This window comes from Narcine bancroftii, chromosome 6 (assembly GCF_036971445.1).
Source record: "Narcine bancroftii isolate sNarBan1 chromosome 6, sNarBan1.hap1, whole genome shotgun sequence".
Taxonomy (NCBI): Eukaryota; Metazoa; Chordata; class Chondrichthyes; order Torpediniformes; family Narcinidae; genus Narcine; species Narcine bancroftii.
In genome coordinates this window covers 192,050,931-192,070,159 of record NC_091474.1, presented here as the reverse complement: position 1 = coordinate 192,070,159, position 19,229 = coordinate 192,050,931, and the positions used below count along the sequence as shown (strand labels likewise).

The 19,229-nt window shown below is 42.2% G+C and overlaps 1 protein-coding gene across 2 annotated transcripts in view; it reads left to right on the top strand.

The window, feature by feature from the left end:
- The window catches only part of epha7 (eph receptor A7), a 292,093-nt gene that overhangs the window by 143,586 nt on the left and 129,278 nt on the right, over positions 1–19,229 (top strand). The window lies entirely within an intron of this gene.

Below are 19,229 nucleotides of genomic sequence, written 5' to 3'. Positions count from 1 at the left end.
TTCAAGCCTGCACCACCATTCAATATGATCATGCCTGATTATATGACTCCAGTACCCAATTCCTGCTTTCTCTCCATGTTTCTTGATTCTGTAGCCAACAGGAGCACATCCAACAACCTTTTGAATATATCTTATAAGACGTGGGAGCAGAAATAGGTTATTCAGAGTTTGCCCTGCCATTTAATCATGAGCTTGATGCATTTTCCCACTTGGCCCCACTGCCAACACTTAACCCCATAATCTTTGATGCCTTGCCTTGCCTAATCAAGAACCTATCAATCTCTGCCTTAAATAACTGCCCTCTACAACTACCTGTCGCAATAAATTCCACAGATTTACCACCCTCTGGCTGAAGAAATTCCTACACATGTCTATCCTAAGTATACACCCTTCAATCCTGAAGTAGTGCCCTCTTGTCCTAGACTCTTCCACCTGGGAAACAAACTTTCTACATCTACTCTATCCTCGCCTTTCAAAATTTAAAATGTTTCAATAAGATGCCCCCTCATTTTCCTAATGTATACCGGGCCATGAGTTGACAAGCGCTCCTCATAACTCATTACTGGAATCATCCTTGTGAACCTCCTTTGAACCCTCTCCAATGTCAGCACATCCTTTATTAAATGAGGAGCCCAAAACTGCTCTCAATACTCCAAGTGAGGTCTCACCAATGCCTTAGAAAGCCTCAACATCACATCCCTGCTCTTATATTCTATGCCTCTTGAAATAAAGCATTGCATTTGCCTCCTTCACCTCCACATCAACATGCAAGTTTACCTTCAGGATATCCTGTACAAGAACTTCCAGGTCCCTGTGCATCTGGGTATTTATAATTTTCTCCCTATTTAGAAAATCTTCTGCCCATTTATTTTTTTCTACCAAAGTGCACTATATTTTATTTACTAGTTCTCTGTTCATTCTTGTAATCTGCAGCCTACCTGTTTCCTCAACGTAACCTCCTAACCTACCTTCATATCATCTGCAAACTTGGCCGCAAAGCCTTTCATTCCATAATCCAAATCATTAATATTCAACATAAAAAGAAGCGTCTCCAAAACCGATCCCTGAGGTGCATTACTAGCAACTGGTAGTCAACTAGGATATAATCCCTGTATTTCTGCCAATCATCAATGTTTTACCTATGCTAATATGTTTCCTGTTATTCCATGGGCTCTTATCTTGTTAAGTATCCTCATGTGTGACACCTTGTCAAAGGCCTTCTGAAAATTCAAATACACACCATCCATTGCACCTCCTTTATCTAGCCTGCTTGTCACTTCGTCAAATAATTCCAATAGGTTTGTCGAGCAAAGTTTACCTTAAGGAAACCCTCTTGCCCCATCTTTACATGTGTCTCCAAGTACCCTGCAACCTCCTCCAGGACATCTTCCCAACCACTGACATCAGGCTATAATCTCCTTTCTACTGCCTTGATTTCTTCATGAATAGTGGGGTGACACTTGCAATTTTCCAGTCCTCCGAGACCATGCCAAAATCTATTGATACCTGAAAGATTGTTACCAATGCCTCCACAATCTCTACCTTTACTTTTTTCAGAACCCATGGGTGCAATCCATTTGGTCCAGGAGATATCCATTCTAAGATCATTCAGCTTTCTGAGAACATCTCCCTAGAAATAATAACTGCTCCTACTTCCATTCCCTGCTACCCTTCAACGTCTGGCACACTGATAATGTCTTGCACAGTGAAGACTGATGCAAAGTACTCATTTTGTTCCTCTGCCATCTCCTTATCTCCCATTATTATATTATTATTTCCCCAGCTGGTTGTCTAATGGTCCTATATCTACTCTCACCTCTATTTTACTCTTCATATACTGTATGTAAAGAAGCTTTTTGTATCCTCTTTGATTTTATTTGGTAGCCTACTTTCATGCCTCATCTTTTCACACCTTCTGAGTTTTATTTTGTTACCTTTGACAAGGTTTTAAAACCTTCCCATTCCCCTTTCTTCTTACTAATCTTTGCTTTTCCATTGGCGTTGACTTCTTTTGTTATCTGCGGTTGTGACATTTTTGCAGTTGAATGTTTCCTCTTTTTTGGTTTATATTTATCCTGCACCTTACTCATTTCTTGCAGAGACTCGATACACTGTCATGCTACCATCTTCCCTATTAGTGCCCCATTCGAGTCTACTTTGGCCAGTTCCTCTATCATGCCACTGTAATTCCATTTACTCCACTGAAATAATGACACATCTGACTTTAGTTTTTCCTTGCTAAATCTCAAATTGCACTCAATTATATTGCGATCACTGCCCCCATTAGTCTAAACTCTCTAGTCACATCTGGTGCAATACACAACACCCAATCCAGTACAGCCAGCTCCTAGTGGGTTCATCAACAAGCTGCTCAAAAAGCCATCTCGTATACTTTTACAAATTCTCTCTTTTGAGATCCAGTCCCTACCTGGTTTTTCCAATCTACTTGCATATTAAAATCCCCCATGACTACTATAACATTGCACTCTGATACACCTTTTCCATTTATTGTTGTAATTTGTTGTCCGCATACTGGCTACTGTTTGGGGGTCTGTCTATAACTGTCAAGAGTGTATTTTTCCCCTTGCCATTTCATAACTGAACCCACAATGATTCTATATCTTCTGATCGTATCCCACTTCTTTCTAATGATTTAATGTTATTCCTTTCCAACAGAGCCATGCCACACCCTCTGCTTATCCTTCAATACACTGTGTATCCTTGGATATTAAGCTTCCAATGACATTCGTCATTTAGAACAAATCCTCGATGGCCATAACATCATACCTGTTAATGTGTCACTGTGCTACAAGATCATCCGCTTTATTGCTTAGGCTGCGTGCATTTAAATAGAAAAACTTTAGCCTCTTGTTACTTTTGATTCTGCGTCTCTGTTGCATTGCCATTCACCCCCATAGCTACAATTTTGCCCTATCTGCCTGCCTTTCCCTGCAGACTCCCTACTTCTGCGCCACCTCCTCCTCTGCCTCTTCACTTTGGTTCGCATTCCCCCCCCCCCACCCGTGAATCTATTTTAACCCCTGGAGCTATCTGACTCACTTCCATAGTTAACCTATTCCCTAGAAAAGGTTCCAATGATCCAAGAACTTGAAATCCAACCCCCTGCACTGTTACTTCAACCACACATTTGTCTGCACTATCTTCCAGATCTGACCTTCCCTGGCTCATGGTACCTGGTTTGGTGGTCCTGCCCTTCAGCCTCTTTCCTGACTCCCTCAACTTACTTTGTAGGACCTCTATCCCACTCCTGCCTATGTTGTTTGTGCCAATATACACCATGACTTCCAGCTGCTCACCTTTCCCCTTGTGAATATTCTGCACCTGCTCAAAGACATCCTGGAACTGTGGGTCATCTTAATGTTATGAAATCATGAGTGCAGTTAAGATTCATGGTCTTTGTTTTCATTGTTTGCAAATCTAAAACTAGAGGGCATGGGTTTAATGTGTGGAAAGAAAGATTTAAAGGGGACCTGAGGACAAATTTTTCAATCAGCGAATGGTGGGTATATGAACCTAACCATATAAAATATTAAAGGGTAAAATTGCAGTGTTTAAAAGAGATTTGGATTTGTTCATTGAAAGGCTTAAAGGGATATGGGCGAATAATTCAGGAAGGCACCCTTGGTTGTCATGGACAATTTGGGTCAAAGGGCCTTTTTCTGTGCTATTATAACTATGACTCCAGAACTTCGCAGGTCTAGTATTTTTTTTCTGGGAATGAAACAGTTATGCTGATGTGTTTTCCATATCAGGTAAGCTTATGGTGCATTATCCAATTATATCATTCCCATGCATTTGGTCACTCAGCAAGGTTAAAATGACACTGCAGAATCTGCAGTAATGTGATTTTTATATGTCACCTTTCTGAGCAGTAACTGGGTGCAAAAGTGGAACATATCAGAGCCACGTTCCCTTAAATTTAATTGCTTCGCAGTTTTGATCTTCCCCACTTCTTAGGAAATCTTTCTCTTCCAGCTTGTGACTCTCAACCAACCCCTCTCCGCTGATTTCCCCCCCCAACCCCCAACCCAAATCTCTCCCATGGTCACCTCCATCTTTGCTCCTGTGCTAGGTCCCCAACTGATGATTCTACAGACTTGTTGGGTCTCTGATTTTGGACACCTTATTTGAGAAAATATGTGCTGGCATTGGAGCAGGTTCAGAGAAGATTTGCTGAGATGATACTAGGAATGAAACAGTTAGCATATGAGGAAGGTTCGTCAGCTGTGGGATTGTACTTGTTGGTTGATTTCCAAGGTAGGGGAGTTGAGGACAAGTGGGCATAACTTCAAGATAAAAGGGCATCAATTTAAAACAAAGAAGTGGAAAAATTTCTATAGTCAGAGGGTTGTGAGTCTGTGGAACATTTTGCCACAGGCAGCTATAAAAGTGAGGTCATTGGGTGTATTTAAGACAGAAAAGAACTCAGAAATGCTGGAGGAACTCAGCAAGTCTCGCAGTGTGCTTTCAAGGAAAAGATACAGTACATGACCAATGTTTTAGGCCTGAGCCCTTCTTCAAGGAATAAGCAAAGAACAGGAAGGCATCAGAATAAAGACAAGGCTGGCAGGAGGAGGAGTCCAGGCCAACAAAAGGTGTTAATTGAATATGATGAGAGGTGAGGTGAAATTGATTTAGAGTCTGTGAAAAGAGACAAGAGGGAAATAAAGGGAGACAGAGAGCGAGGGAAAAGCTCCCACGTGCCCCCTTGCACCTCTTCACTCCCCCTCTCCCTCACCACCCCTCTTCCTCACCACCCCTCACCCTCCTCCCTCACCCTTGCCTCCCCCCCCCTCCTCTCTCTCCTCTTTCTTTTTCCTTTGTTTCCCCTTTTCATATCCAATTAACACTTTCTGTTTGTCTGGACTCCTCCCCCATCCAGCATTGTCTTCATTTTGATGCCCTCCCTCTCTCTTTGCTCATTCCTTGAAGAAAGGCTCAGGCCCGAAACATTGGTAATATATCTTTACCTCCTAAGGACACTGAGTCTGGCTGAGTTCCTCTAGTATTTCTGACGCCTTTTACTGCAATCACAGCATCTGTAGACCTTTGTGTTTTAATCTATATTTAAGGCAGTGATTGACAAGTATATAATTTAACAGGGTATCAAGGGTTATGGGGAGAAGGCCAGGGAGTGGGGCTGATGGGGAGGATGGATCAGCTCATGGTAGAATGGCAGAGCAGACTCAATGGGCCTAATACTACTCCAGAATCTTGTCATCTCAGCTGCTGTTTTGCTTTTGTGTGTTGTGCCATTGTTGAGCACCAAAAGAAAGTGATTCAGTGGTATTCAATAATTGCTGATTCCTTGAACTTCAAGAAATACTGAATTGTTTAGAGATGTGGTGTGCACTCTGCAATGCTGTCAGTCTCCAAGACCATTTATGGTGTAAATATTGGGCAAGAAATTCTTTGGCATGGAGATCAGGTATGCGATTTGCACAAGAGCACTGAGACAACATTTTCTACATTGAATCAAATCTAGAACATATAATAGTACAGCCAATGTGTCAGGCACTGAATGTGATGCCAAGTTAAAGTAAAACTCTGCTATTTGCATCTGACACACACGCCTCTGCCCGAGAAAGACGAGCATCTTCTTCACCATACTAAATTTGTGGATCACCTAGGCATCTATTCTACCTTGGCAGTCTCCAAGCAGATGGATGTCAACTTCTCCAATTACCAGTTTGTATTTCATCCCCTCACATTCCCTTATCCTTTTGGCCCTTCCCCTTCTCTTTCTCTTCTCTCTCCGCAACCCACCATGCTTGCCCTTCACCCATGCCTCCCTTCATTTTGCTCCCCAACCCATTCCTTTCCTTCCTTTTATCAGTGAATCTTTCGCATCCCTCCACCCTTTCTCTTTAGCTCCTTTCTTTTCTTTCCCCTCCCACTCATCACCTCCCAGCCTGTGCTCCTCTCCCTTGCTCTCCTATTTGGCATCTAGCCAGTTCTTGGTATTCCTGATGAAGGTTTCAGGCTGGAAATGTCATCTTTCTGTTTCATCCTCTCTACTTGCGTGCCACTCTCAAGGATTTATGGACCTGAACTCCCAGATTCCTCTGCATATTCAATGCTTTTAAGAGTCCTGCCATTAACTGTAACATTCCCCTAGCAATTGACCTCCCAAATTGATACACCTTGCACTGGTCTAGATTCAACTCCATCTGGTATTTCTCTGCCCAAATCTGTAACTGACTATAATTATTTTATATTCTTTGACAGCAGCACAGTGAGCATACCAATTAGTGCAATGTGGTTACAGCACTAACAACCTTGGGTATGAATCCAGCACTGCCTGTAAAGAGTCTGTGTGGGTTTCCTCTGGGCGCTCTAGTTTCCGCCTTTCGTTCAAAAACATACAGGGGTTATAGGTTAACTGGATGTAATTGGGTGGCATGAGCTCGTGGGCCGAAAGGGCCTGTTACTGTGCTGTAAGTCTCAATTTTTTAAAATCTCTAAGCTGTCCATGACTACACAATCCACAAAAAAATGCATACTTACCTCTGCAGTGGCCATTCACACAGGTAAGGCATTTTACACTGCAGTTGCGGTGTTTTTGGAGGCTGAAAGTTTGAGGTGGGGTAGGTTGAGGTGGGAGTAGGTAATCTCCATCGCCGTCAACCCCCATCCCCCATGGGCACCCGCTCTTACCTTCAGTTGAAAGGTGACTCAACCCCCAGCACCCAGTGGGAGAGAAGCAGGCGGCGGCTGTCTCAATGCAGGAGCATTAGCCATCTTCCTTACCCATGATCCCCCCACGTAGCCGCAACTGCTCTGTGTATCCCTGCCTCTGGGAGAGCAGTTGCAGCTGCGTGGGTGATTACGGGTAAGGAAGACGGTTATGACTCACGCATTGAGCCACTGCTGCCTGCTTCTCGCCGTGAGCTGGTGTGGCGCTCAGGTGAACTCTAGGCGTGGCAGCAGGGCGTCTAGAGTTAGATTGGGGGCGGGGGGGCAACAGATGGCCAGGGGCGAGGTGGGGGGAACGACAGACTTCCGGGGCTAGGAACAAGGCGGTAGGGGCTAGGAGCCCATTTCTGTGGAGGGCCTGTGGTCAATTTAGACTGGAGCCACTCTGTAAAAATGTGTAGGGGTCCTGGTGGAAAAATCATGGGATGGAATTTACGTAATAAATTCCATCTTGACATTTTTATACTGCCAGCAGAGCAGAAAATCAGTCTAAGGTCAGTGAAATGACTTTGATCATGTTAAGCAATCAACTTTCCAATACAAATGTAATGTGTGATGCTTTGGAACACTTGGCTGCATGATAGAATTTTAATGTTGTTTTTAACCATGTCCCAGACATGGCAGCATATGCAGGATTGTGGTTGATTTTTTTCTTACCATTGAGAAGCATATTTCATTTTGAGTGCTAAGAATGACAAATTCAATTTAAAATTGCTCCTTTAAATAGGTGTAGTTATGACTTCCATTAATCTTCATGCATAAACTGCTTTATTTGATGAAATAAGAAACACATTCAGTCTTTATTTTGCACACATGGGTTGTTAAGGCATATTTATTTAAAATTAGTTGCTTAATTACAGCTAATTTGGTCTAAGATTGAAAGAGAGAGGTAGTGGAATAATTCCATGTTTTAGCTGTGTGTTTTACAGCATTCCCTGTGAAATAAGAAAGGAAATTAATTTATTGAGTTTCAATGTAGATTAGGGTCCAAGAAGTTGGCACTGTGCAAGAGTGTACCAGTTGAATTCGAGCAAGATTCACAAGATACTGTGCAAATTTAGCCTCGAGAAATTGAGGCTTAAGGATTTGGATTTGGTAGTTGTTACAGTTTTAAGGTAAAAACTACAGATTAAATTGCACAATGAGCAAGCAAGACTGGCAAGAAGGAACAGTTTAGTTGTTCTTCTACCCCTTTTATGAAACAACCCCCAAAAAGGCATGCTTTAGTAACAGCCTTTAAATATTCATCCAGTTTCGTTTTAAGAGTAGGAGTGGAAATTATAACAATAGACGTCATCTCGAACTGCTTCTCCCAGAGAGTAGTGAATTTATTGAATTCTCTGCCCAATGAAGCAGTAGAGACTGCCTCATTAAATGTGCTCGGACAGATAGATTTTTGCATGGTAGGAGGAATTAAGGGTTATGAGGAACAGCTGGGTAAATGGATCTGTTTCCATGACCAGATGGGCCATGATCTTATTGAATGGTGGAGCAGGCTCAATGGGCAAGATAACATACTCCTGCTCCTGTTTCTTGTGTTGTTATCAAAAATTCCATTAGATTGACTTTATGAATTTGGATACTTTGGGTGGAGATGAAATCCAGAGGATTACTTGGCAAAGACATTAAATTTTTGATGTACTTTCTAGCATAAAAGGCTCATTAACACAAACCAAATTGTACAAGGTCTCACCTTGCAGGTTAGGGAGAAGGTTTACATTGGCCTATATTGTAAAATTATGTCAATAAAGGTGATTTCACTATCAGGTGCACCAACAGAAAGTAGAGTTTGCAGCAAGAGGACTTGAAAAGATATGATGTGCAGACTGGGCAATTTTGTGTAAAGATAAAGAAACTTCAGAGAAATTAATTATTTGAAGCTACATGCAGAAAACTCATAAGAGGTTCAGTGATTGCAATGGGTTAGTTTGCCTGTAGAGCTTACAATGGAAAAATGGACATGAGCCGTTATCCATTCCTTTTCATGCTCCTTATTCAAGTGGGGAATTTAGGTGATGTTTTGAAGCTCACCTTTAATTTTGTTCATCAGTATTCCTGCAGTTTTTATCCATTTTATATGAAGAGTATCATTTTAATTTTGGAACCAGTAATGTCTCCAATCCTCCTTTTTACTCTCTGAGCACTTCAGTATTAACATTAACATCCTCCAAAGCTGTTGGCACATCCTGGTATTTTTAAGATTAAGAACATGAATAACATTTACTTTTTTTTCCTAGAAATTAAAAATATTGGTAGAAAATTGTAATAACCCTCCAGATTGGCCTAATAAAAGATAATTTAACAGTATAATTAAACTCTTATCAGCTTTTCTTTCTGATTCTCTGCTAAAAAAAACAAAATCACAAATCCTTCACCAAAAGAATGGAAACACCAATACCCTGACCATAAAGCCCTCTAAAAGGTAGTGGACACAGCCTAAGACATCACAGCAAAACTTCCTCGCCATTGAGTACATCTACAGTGAACGCTGCCATCAGAAAGCAGCAGCAGTTATCAAAGACCCAAACCATGCAGCACACACTCTATTCTGGCTGCTGCCATCAGGAAAGAGGTATAGGTGCCACAAGACTCACACCACCAAATCCAGGATCAGCTGCTCTCTCTCCACCATTAGACTCCTCAATGACAAACTTAGAGACTCATTTACAGACTCTTACTTGTGCACTTTATTGATTTTCTTTTGACCTCCCTGTATTGCACAGTTTGTTTACATTTGTTTTCTGTTTACAGCCCTTTTATTTGTTTACATGTTTACACTATGTACACTTTATTTTTGCCCTACCAATTAGTGGTAATTCTGCTGCACCCACTGGTAAAAGGAATCTCAGGGTTGTATGTGATGTAATGTATGTACTGACAATAAATCTGAAAAAGAGATGTGGTTGGTGTGAGATTCCAAATTCCCTTTGCGGGTTTATTAATTACCAGAATCATGACTTTGCAAACATTTGACTTTTTGAGGGTTGGAAGGGAGAAATTAGGGCTCTGCTTCTCATAAGAATCAACCTTTCTACCCCCAAACTAACCATTACACATTACAGCACTATTAATTAATTTGGTAATTGATGCAGTGAATTGTCAGCTTACATTGGAAAGAACATGGTTACGGTTTAAGATGCAGTTCATGCCGAACAGGAAGCAAAGTAGGAACAAAACCTGCACTTTTCTTTATATTTACCAAAGAACAACAATTGAGATCAAAGCACGATGTTTTGAATTAAATGAAGTCACAGATAATAAGATTGCTCTGCAGTAATCAATCAGACACTTAAGTATTCTGTTGTCGCATTCAGAATAAAGTGCAAAGGAATTGCATTAAACTATTCATGACCAGTTTAAAATATTTATATACCTTGTGATATCTGTTTGTTTGTTGTTGTTTATATTGCAGTGGAGTTTAGAATAGGGCCTCTTCAAATGCTCTCTGACATAAAGGGCTCAGTGTTTATTTTTGCTCACCCAAAATTTTGTACAGAAGGAAAGAACAATCTTTTTTTCTATTCATCAGGCTATCCAGTAGTTCAGTCTGCAGGTAATTTAGTTAGTTTGATTTACATAAATGATGACCGGCGCCTGATGTTGTGAACAGTTAATCTGAGGATTCAGGGGGATGCCAATTTGCTATTGTTGTGCCTTAGAGGCACCGTATGAGCAATGCTTCTTTTGTTTGCATAATTGGAAATATATTTTATCAAGAATATTTACAAAGCTGTCCAATGTTCTCAGACTTGTTGGTAAAGCTATATATGTGGATCTCAGGACAGAGTGAGAAATGGCCACAGGGAAGCAGAAAATGTTGAGAGGATTGATATCAGTTGGTGTCTGTCTCTATTCCTTCTGGGAGCAAATTCAGATACAGTGAATCCCTTGGTATCCAGCATTTATGGAGATTAGTCGATGCCGGATAAGTGTACTTTAAGGTTGCTTGAGACTTATTCTTGCAATGCCTAATACACCTGCATTAAGAATAATAAATTTAAAAGACAAAAGGACAAAAATACTATACTGTACCTACATTGAACAAAGTTTAGTTGCAAAAATATCAAAACCTTAAATCATTTTAGTTTATTTTCGGTCACTTTGAAAATATTTAACCATCACTGTATCTACAGGTTCCTTTCCCTCCACGGAGCCTGAAAGATGAACAATAAAATTATAGAAAATTAACCCCTCTCCCTCCCCCAAGTTTACAGATAAAGCCTGTGGTTGGGGTGACTCTTTACTAAACAGGGATAAGGAGACACCTTAAGAGAATCACCCTAACGGTAACCAGCTCTTCATTCTGAGTGACGCCATTTTATTCAAACAGCTGCTAAGAACAAGATACTCACTCTGCAGGCTGAATATTTACTCGCATCTTCACCAAAGGTTTATATGTTATTTCAGTGATTATTTACTTTTACAATTTTAAACTTGCATAATTTAACCTATTATTTTATTCTTAGTTATTTAAAATAAAATATATCTTCTCTTTTTTGCCGGTTGTCTGAATTCCAGATTCCATGGGTTTTACTGTTCAGCGAGGGAGTCCCTGGGTTTAAAATGAGTTCCACCACCTAGGTTTGTCTTTAATCGAATTTGTATTTAAGTCAGATCAGGTACATATGATTCTTATTTAACATCAGTTCGTCAAGTGTTTATCTTAGTGTACAGTACATATTTTAACTTCATATGCATATAAAACACTTCCCAATGCACTAAAAGATCTTAAACTTAATAATACAGTACTGCTACAACAATAAAGGTGACTACATACAGTCATAAGATCATGAGAAAAAGTTAACTCTCACAGGAGAACATGATGGCGAAATCACACTTTAAGACTGCGCTGCCATTTTGCTGGGCCGAGCGGTACCTGCTTGCCGACCCATGTCAGTTCTGGAAGCATCGTGATTGCGGATCCTGCTGCTGCTGCTTCTCCTCTCCCCTCTGCCAGGCTGCTCATCCCCTCACCTGCCCGCTGATTTGCCCAGGCTGTGTAGCCTAGCAGTGGATGCATATCTAGCATTTGACTCCTGCTTATACACCAACGAGGAAAGGTGAGCACCACTGAAGTGAGCAATATAATCTGTATTACTCTAAATAATATACTATATTACTATAGTGTAATATTACTATATTACCGCAGTGGGCCAATGAAAAGGAGGCTCCACTCGAACTAGAAGTAGACGTCATCTGCTTCTGGTCAGCTTGTCGGTTTGTAACTACGGGTTGTTCATAAATCGAACATTTTCAACGCAGGAAATGCCTCTATATCCATTCCATTGACCTAGAGCACACATGTCAAACTCTGGCCCGCAAGATCATTTCAAAAATGTATTAGAGGTGGCCTGCCCTGCAGCGAGAGCCGATGCTGTTTTTTGGTAATGTCACCCCCACCATCCTCCCCCTTCATTGCACAGCCTTCCCCATTGTAACACGAGAAATTGTAACACGAGAAGTCTGTCGATGTCATCAGCCGGCAAGCCAGTTGGAAGGCTCCCCGCACAACCAGTCACTTCTCCCACCTGTCGAGCGGTGGAGCGGATGGGCGAGCGCCTGTGATTTCCTGTCGGCGCGACGGGCATGGCAGGCTGCGCACGGCCCCCGGGCAGCGTGAGCTCCGCGCGACTGGCACCGGATGGCCCTTCCTCAGCGCGAGTGCACTTCTCCCGGTCACCACGGCCTTCAGCGCTTGCACCCGCGCGGACCCCAGGGACGGCTGGTTCGGCCCTGCACGTGAAGAGAGAGATGGTGGCTGTCCGCAAAGGCTGATCGGCAGCGCGCTGGGCCTGAGTGGGTGGGTAAGCAGGGGTGGGCAGAGGGTGTAGGTGAGGAGTAATTGGGAGGGGAAGTTATGGTGGTGCGAGGGGCAGTTAGAGGGAGGGATGAGTAGAAGGAGGGGTGGATAGGGAAGAGATAAAAGGGGATGGGCAGGGCGAGTAGGGGAGGGGTGATTAGAGGGTGAGAGACGGGTAGAGGGAGGAACAGGTTGAGGGGAGAGGCAGTAGAGGGGCGTGTATAGGATGGGGTGGGTAGAGGCAGAGCGACTGGAGTTGAGGGGTGAGTAGAGGTTGGGTAAAGGACTGGTCAGGTAGAGGGATGGTGGGTCGAGGGTGAATAGAGGCCTAGAGCCTGAGGAGTGAGCAGGAAATGCTGAGTCCTGATGCAGGCCAAAATGGACACAGCCTGTGAATGCTGACTACATCTCCACAGGGACCAAATAGGTTTCCCTCAGGTCAAGCAAAGGGTGAACTTGACCTACCTACTCCTGACCTGTGACATTATCCTCCTAAAGTTATATCCTAAAGTTTAACATTACATATGTTGAAAGAAGAGAAAACATGCAGATGTTGTTGAAAATTTTCAATAGATATTTAGTTCGGCCCTCGACTTAGTCCAAGTTTTTAATTTTGGCCCTCCGTGAATTTGAGTTTGACAGCCCTGACCTAGAGAATGAGTCAAAGTTCAGTCTGTTGGATGTGACAGTAATGGTGAGCATGGATGGAACATCCTGTTCTCCAAAACGACATCAATGTTGGAAGAGTCTGGAAAACTGAACTCGTGCATTTGGAGCAAAATCATTTCATTCCAATGTCCATATCCAGTGTTGGAGAATGTATCCCAAATGGTAGAACAAAAGATGATATTCACTGTTTTCATATCTGGCACTGTATAGTTTCAATGCAAGGCTGGATGAGAAAGAGGGCTCATAGTGGATCCAACTGCTAATGCTTATCCTTCTGCTTCAGAACAAGGATGATCGGCATGCTAGAGAGTTAATGCATCAGTCGACGTTGATATAATTATTCAGGATTTGCACACAAGTGTTTCACTATACTCTTCAAAAATGTATTCCATGATGTTGCTTTGCAGGTTGAGCCAGCATTTAAATGCCCATCCCTAATTGCCCTTGAAGGGGACGGTGAGCTTTCAGGCTAAACCTTCGGCAACCCGAGCTCCTGATCCAAACTCCTCACACAATAAGGAAGCCCTCAGCACCCTGTTGCATCTCGGTTCTGATATCTAGTATCCCTTCAGCTAGTCTTGAGTCAGTCTCCAGCAGTCCATAGCCTGGTGCAAGTCCCTTGACTGCAGTTGCCCACAGCCAGCGTGAGTTCCTCACCTTCAATCACCAACAGCCCATGGCCTGTGGATTCTTCAGCCTGAGTACCCCTCACTGGTCTGCCGACATGCTCACCGTCCCATTGGGTCATCTCCTCTGCTACTCCTTCTCAAGTGTGGGACAGTCTCCTTGTTTTCTGTTGCCCTTTGCTTGTCCGCTGGAAGCCCTGGAACCCACTGCCAGACAGACACTACCATCTTGGGCCCAGACCCCACAGACAGGATTTTAAAATAAACCATCTTTGCCTCCTGTAACAGGTCATTGAAACATTTTATCTGAGTCAATGGTCATCGGACTGGGCGGTTATACCCCACAGGAGAAGGCTGTGTCTCTGCTCCCCACTTTCTGCAGGTCCCCAGCGGTGTCAGCACTACAGTGTTACAGCAGATCCTGCAACGGCACCATTTTGTTTTATGGGAACAGCCACAGAATTACCCTGCATTGACTACCTATTTATTTTTCCTCTCATGACAGTCACCCACCTACCTGTCTCCTTCCCCACCTTGAAGTGACTGCCTTGCTGTGACTCCTGTCACCATGTTTGCCTCCTGAATGATCCAGTGTCCATCCAACTCCCGGTCCCTAACATTGTCTGTAAGGAGCTGGTGTTGGATGCACTTGTTGCAGGTGAAGTTAGGCTTAGGATTTAAAAAAATGGTGGTGCTGCTGTGATGGCAGCTTTGTCACTGGTGCGGAGCCGAGGAGAGCAGAGAGACACAGCACTCCCCCATGGACCTTACTGCTGATAGATCCATACAGGAGTGAAATGTCCTGTTAAAGGAGCCAATTATATTTTATTAAAAAACCTGCTACTGCGGGGACTGTGCCCAAGGTGTCAGAACCTGGGCATGGCAGCGGCCTCGAGGGATTGCAGACTTTGTGTGAGCAGTGGACTAGCGCAGGGTATTAGTAATGGGGATAAAATGAGAAGCAGAGAAGATGACCCTAAGGATAATGACCTTGTGGAACATTGAGGAAGGCTGCAGCTGAAGAACACACACAAGCTGTTTGCAACTTGCAGGCGTGGAACACATAGAGGATGCTGGTGATCCAGGGGTCAAAGGACTCACTCCAGGCTGTGGGCTGCAAAAGGATGACTCATTAGAACCAGGTATTGGAACCAGAATTCATGGGGATGTTGAGGACGAGGAGGGCTCCCGAAGTGGCCTATACGCTGAAGGCTTTATGATCTTGTTGGAGATTTGGATCTGGGCTCGGGTTGCCGATGCTTTGAAATGAACTGGAGCCTCGTGCAGCTGCAGAGGCTGTGGGAGCACTGGAGGCAAATCCATGGTCACTTGGTGACTTGTTGTGTGGGGTGGGGGGGGGTGGGTGGAGAGAGACTCTGTTTTGCTTCACTTTCTTTGACTGTAAGACGTGCTGGGAAATGCTAGTGGCAAATTTTTGAATGCCTTATGGCAGACTGAAGAATTTTTGTGTAATATTACATTTCTTATAATACAATAGCATCTGTAAGTTATCAGGGACATCAGTGGCTTCCCTGATTTTCTGCATCTTACAAATGGAGCGGACCATTGCCCTGGCTGTCTTTTCCATTTTGCCAATAGAGAAAGTCCTCTCCTCACCTCTCCTGCTCTTTCCAGTACCTCTCTGTCTGGCCATATTCTCCTAAAGACCAGTTATCACTACTGTACCATTTCTCAGCTTGTAATCTCTTCCTACACCTCTCGCCAAAGACTTTATAACACTGGACCACTCTTACAGTGGATGTTCCACTTATGCTTCTGTACCTTGTATTAATTACAGTTAATTACAGCTACCTTTTACAGCACTTTTTTAAAGTGCCCCCTCTCTGGCTCATTCTCGCTTCAACTGTTCACCATTATTGCAACAGCACTTGCAAGTTCTCCATTTCCGTATTTGCTTATACTGTTGAAGGTCAAGGGTTAAGAGAGCTGTGTAAGAAATTAACCCTACTATTGGTCCATGCTGGTATTTAATTTCATTATGAAAAGGAGCAACTGAGACAAGGTCATCGCTTGGAGAAATGCAAGAACTAACACTTGTTCATTCCTATCACTGAGATAGACTGACTCCCAAGTGGACTGGACTTAAGAGATATAACATTTTGGTCTTTTTTTTTAACAAATACATGTAGTTCTGAAGTAAATTTGATCAAGTTCATTCAGGAAAAAAAAAGTGCATTTAACATCTCTTTCAGCACATACTTTTCAAGGGTACCTGCTGCTTTAGTGGAGGAAAGATATCTGCAAATGACAGGAGGTTCCAGACAGGATCTTTTGTGCAAAGCAAGGTGCTGCAGCCAAGAGAAGATCTCTCTTGTTTCAAATTGACAGGAATAGTTGTTGAAGGTCACCCTTGTCTTAGGCACTCTCTTCATACTGCAGCAGTTCTCACTGCCCAAAAGAGGATTTGTTCTCGTGGCTCAATGTTTAGCAAAATTGTACACCTTGTTGTGCACAGCCATTATCTTTATTACCCCTGTAAAAATAGGCTGCGAGAGATTTCCCAGTTGGATGTGGGCACCTGAAGTCTATTTTACTCTATAGTACAAAATGCTGGAAATTTGAACTATACATTGAAAAATCTGACACTAGATCAGGCACCATTTTTGGAGAGAGAAACTGAGTTTACAATTCCGTCAGCAATGTTATGTCATTCTGTGAACTGCCTTAAAGTTAAGGATCAATAGCAGTTTCATGCAAATTCACTCAGAGGAGATGATCCTGAGCTTTGAGAAAGCAATACAAAGGATTGCTGGAGGAACTCAACAGGTCAGACAGCATCCATGGATAGAAAAGACAAGTCAATGTTTTGGGTCTGGACTCTTTATCAAGACTTTGTTTAAATGAAAAATATGTACATGTGTATTTCATTTTTTTATAATCAATTGGGTGAGCAAAGGATCAAAAATAAACTTTATATAAAAACTCAGGTTCTCTCTTCCATCTTCACCAGTACTGACTTCCCTTCTCATGATATCAATCTGCACAAATGCAGGAGAAGGAACACTAGTCTTTTTATTGTGAAATAATTTCTGGAGGAACTCAGTGGGTCGGATAACATCCATGGATACAAATGGTCAGTTAACGTTATGGGTCTGGACTCAAGGCTCAAGGGAAGGGGATGATATATATCTATAAAGGGGGGAAAGAAGCTGCGGGAGGGTCCCATACATGATAGGGTATGTAAGGGAAAACGTGAGAAAGTAGCAGGGTAGACCATTAGGAGGGGAAGTTTTACAGAAGTTCATCTGTCTGCTGGAGTACAGCGCCATCACCCTGCTAATAATACAAGTGAAGGCTTCTTAGTGAATGGAGTTCCCGCCATTTAGTAAAACCTAAGGATCCTGTCATTTTTGGTGTTGGGTTCCCAGATTGAGACTAACAAAATAGACATTAATAAATAATACATGTGACTTGCTGATGGATTTGAGCAAACTTGGACTTTGCTTCAGTGGTGTTGACACACAACCTTAATTTTTTATATATTTTTTTATTTTTGACATACAGCACGGTAATGGGTCATTTTGGCCCATGAGCCCATGCTGCCCATTTACATCCCCAGTACTTTTCAAATGGTGGGAGGAAACTAATTGCCCAGAGGAAACCCTTGCAGGCACGGGAAGAACGTTCAAACTCCTTACAAACAGAGCAGGGTTGAAACCCAATTGCTGATGCTATAACAGCATTGTGCTAACTGTGCCACCCATTCATAATTTGTTGTCCACTGTTATAAATTTTAAGCATTTTTGGCACAGCTCCATGGTCAGATAGGGTAGTAGTACCTCTGTGAAATTTGGCAAGCAGGTATTGATGAACTTTGGGATATGTGGCCGCTTTGTATATGTTTCCTGAATAATAGCATCAACTTTTTTTTCTGATTACTGGTTGAGATAAGTGGTCAAAGTTTTAAAATCTCTGCAACAACTCTTCATGTAAAAATGTTACACACTGAATAGTTCTGCAGTAAAACGACCACTTTTTGTACTGATTTTAAAAATGTCCAAATGCCTTAATTATCCAGTTCTATAAATTTAAACCAGTTTTCACTTGTATCACATCTCTGACTTCCCCAAGGCAGAAAGAAAGATGATTTGACTTCTCCGCGTTTCAAAGACACAGCAACCTTTTCTGTTAGCTTAGCTTGTCAACTCTTTGAGGGTTAGGCATTTGATTGGATTTAATATGAGTGCCTTTTAATTGTGTGAGCTAGCCAAAATTGCACAGCCTAAAAAAAAATCTCAGTGCTACAATGGTGGTCTGCAGTATCCATCAGATCAGCACTAACTACCATTTATAAAGCAAGTTTGCAAAATCCAAAAAGAAATTTCTTTTAAATGCATACCCATTCTTTTTCTTTCAAAAGCAAAAGGCATAGAATGGTAACAATTCAGCTCATTCAAACCCAAAGTAGATCGGATATGGGATAGTCTGTTTTTTTTTAAATAAATAATTCCATATTTGGATTAATGCCACTTGTACAAATCAGATTTTAAAGCAGAAAATTAAACCTCTTTCAGAGCATTGACCAGAAATTAGTTCCACCCAGCAAGTGGAGCACTGCTTGCCAGCAGAGCCCATGGAACACTCTTGTCCTTGGCACAAACTGGATACATTATTTTCTTTCAGGAATCAAAAAGTCAATTTGGAAAAAAAAGCTAGCAGTTTTATTTTAGAGGGGGTGTGAGGTAGGGGATGGAGGTGGGTGGGTGGATGAAAGGCAATGACTTGAAACTCTTTGCATAGTTAGCAAATCTCCAAGATTTAATCCCTTATATTACCATCCCAAGTCCCAAATCAGTTTTGGTATCTGTAACCTTTCCCACTTTCTTCATTAAATAAACTTAATATACGAAAGACAGAAATTAACAGGATTATGTTTGTGCCTTCAAGGACAGGGTGATTTATTTTTGTAGCAGGTATCCTACAAAGTGCTGCAAAGTCACTTTAATTAATTTTACTTCTGGAGTACCCATGCAACCTTGCTTTGATCTAAAGTAAGTAATAATGCATGTGAAAATAAGTCAAAGTTCAGGATGGCCAGTATAAATTACAATTCTGTTTGGGGGAAGGAGGGCAAGGTTTCTTAAAAGCATTTCCTTTCAGAAATATCTGTTACATGATCTTTTGGTCATAAAACCTTGATAGACGTGCTCCTGGTGAACTGGGGGAGGGGTGGTGAAGACAAAGTGGGTGCCACCAAGGTTCTGTTCACTTGTAGATTTACCAGCTGCGCTCTGTATTATCTCAGTTATATTTTTAAAACAAAAAAAAATTGAATAATAAATTGCACTGAATATTGCATTTGAGCAGCCTGTCATTGCCGCAATTGAAATCATTAAAAAGGCAAAGTTCTCCACAGAAATTATAGAAGCTCAAGCTGCAGCCAGCTCCCTCTGTGA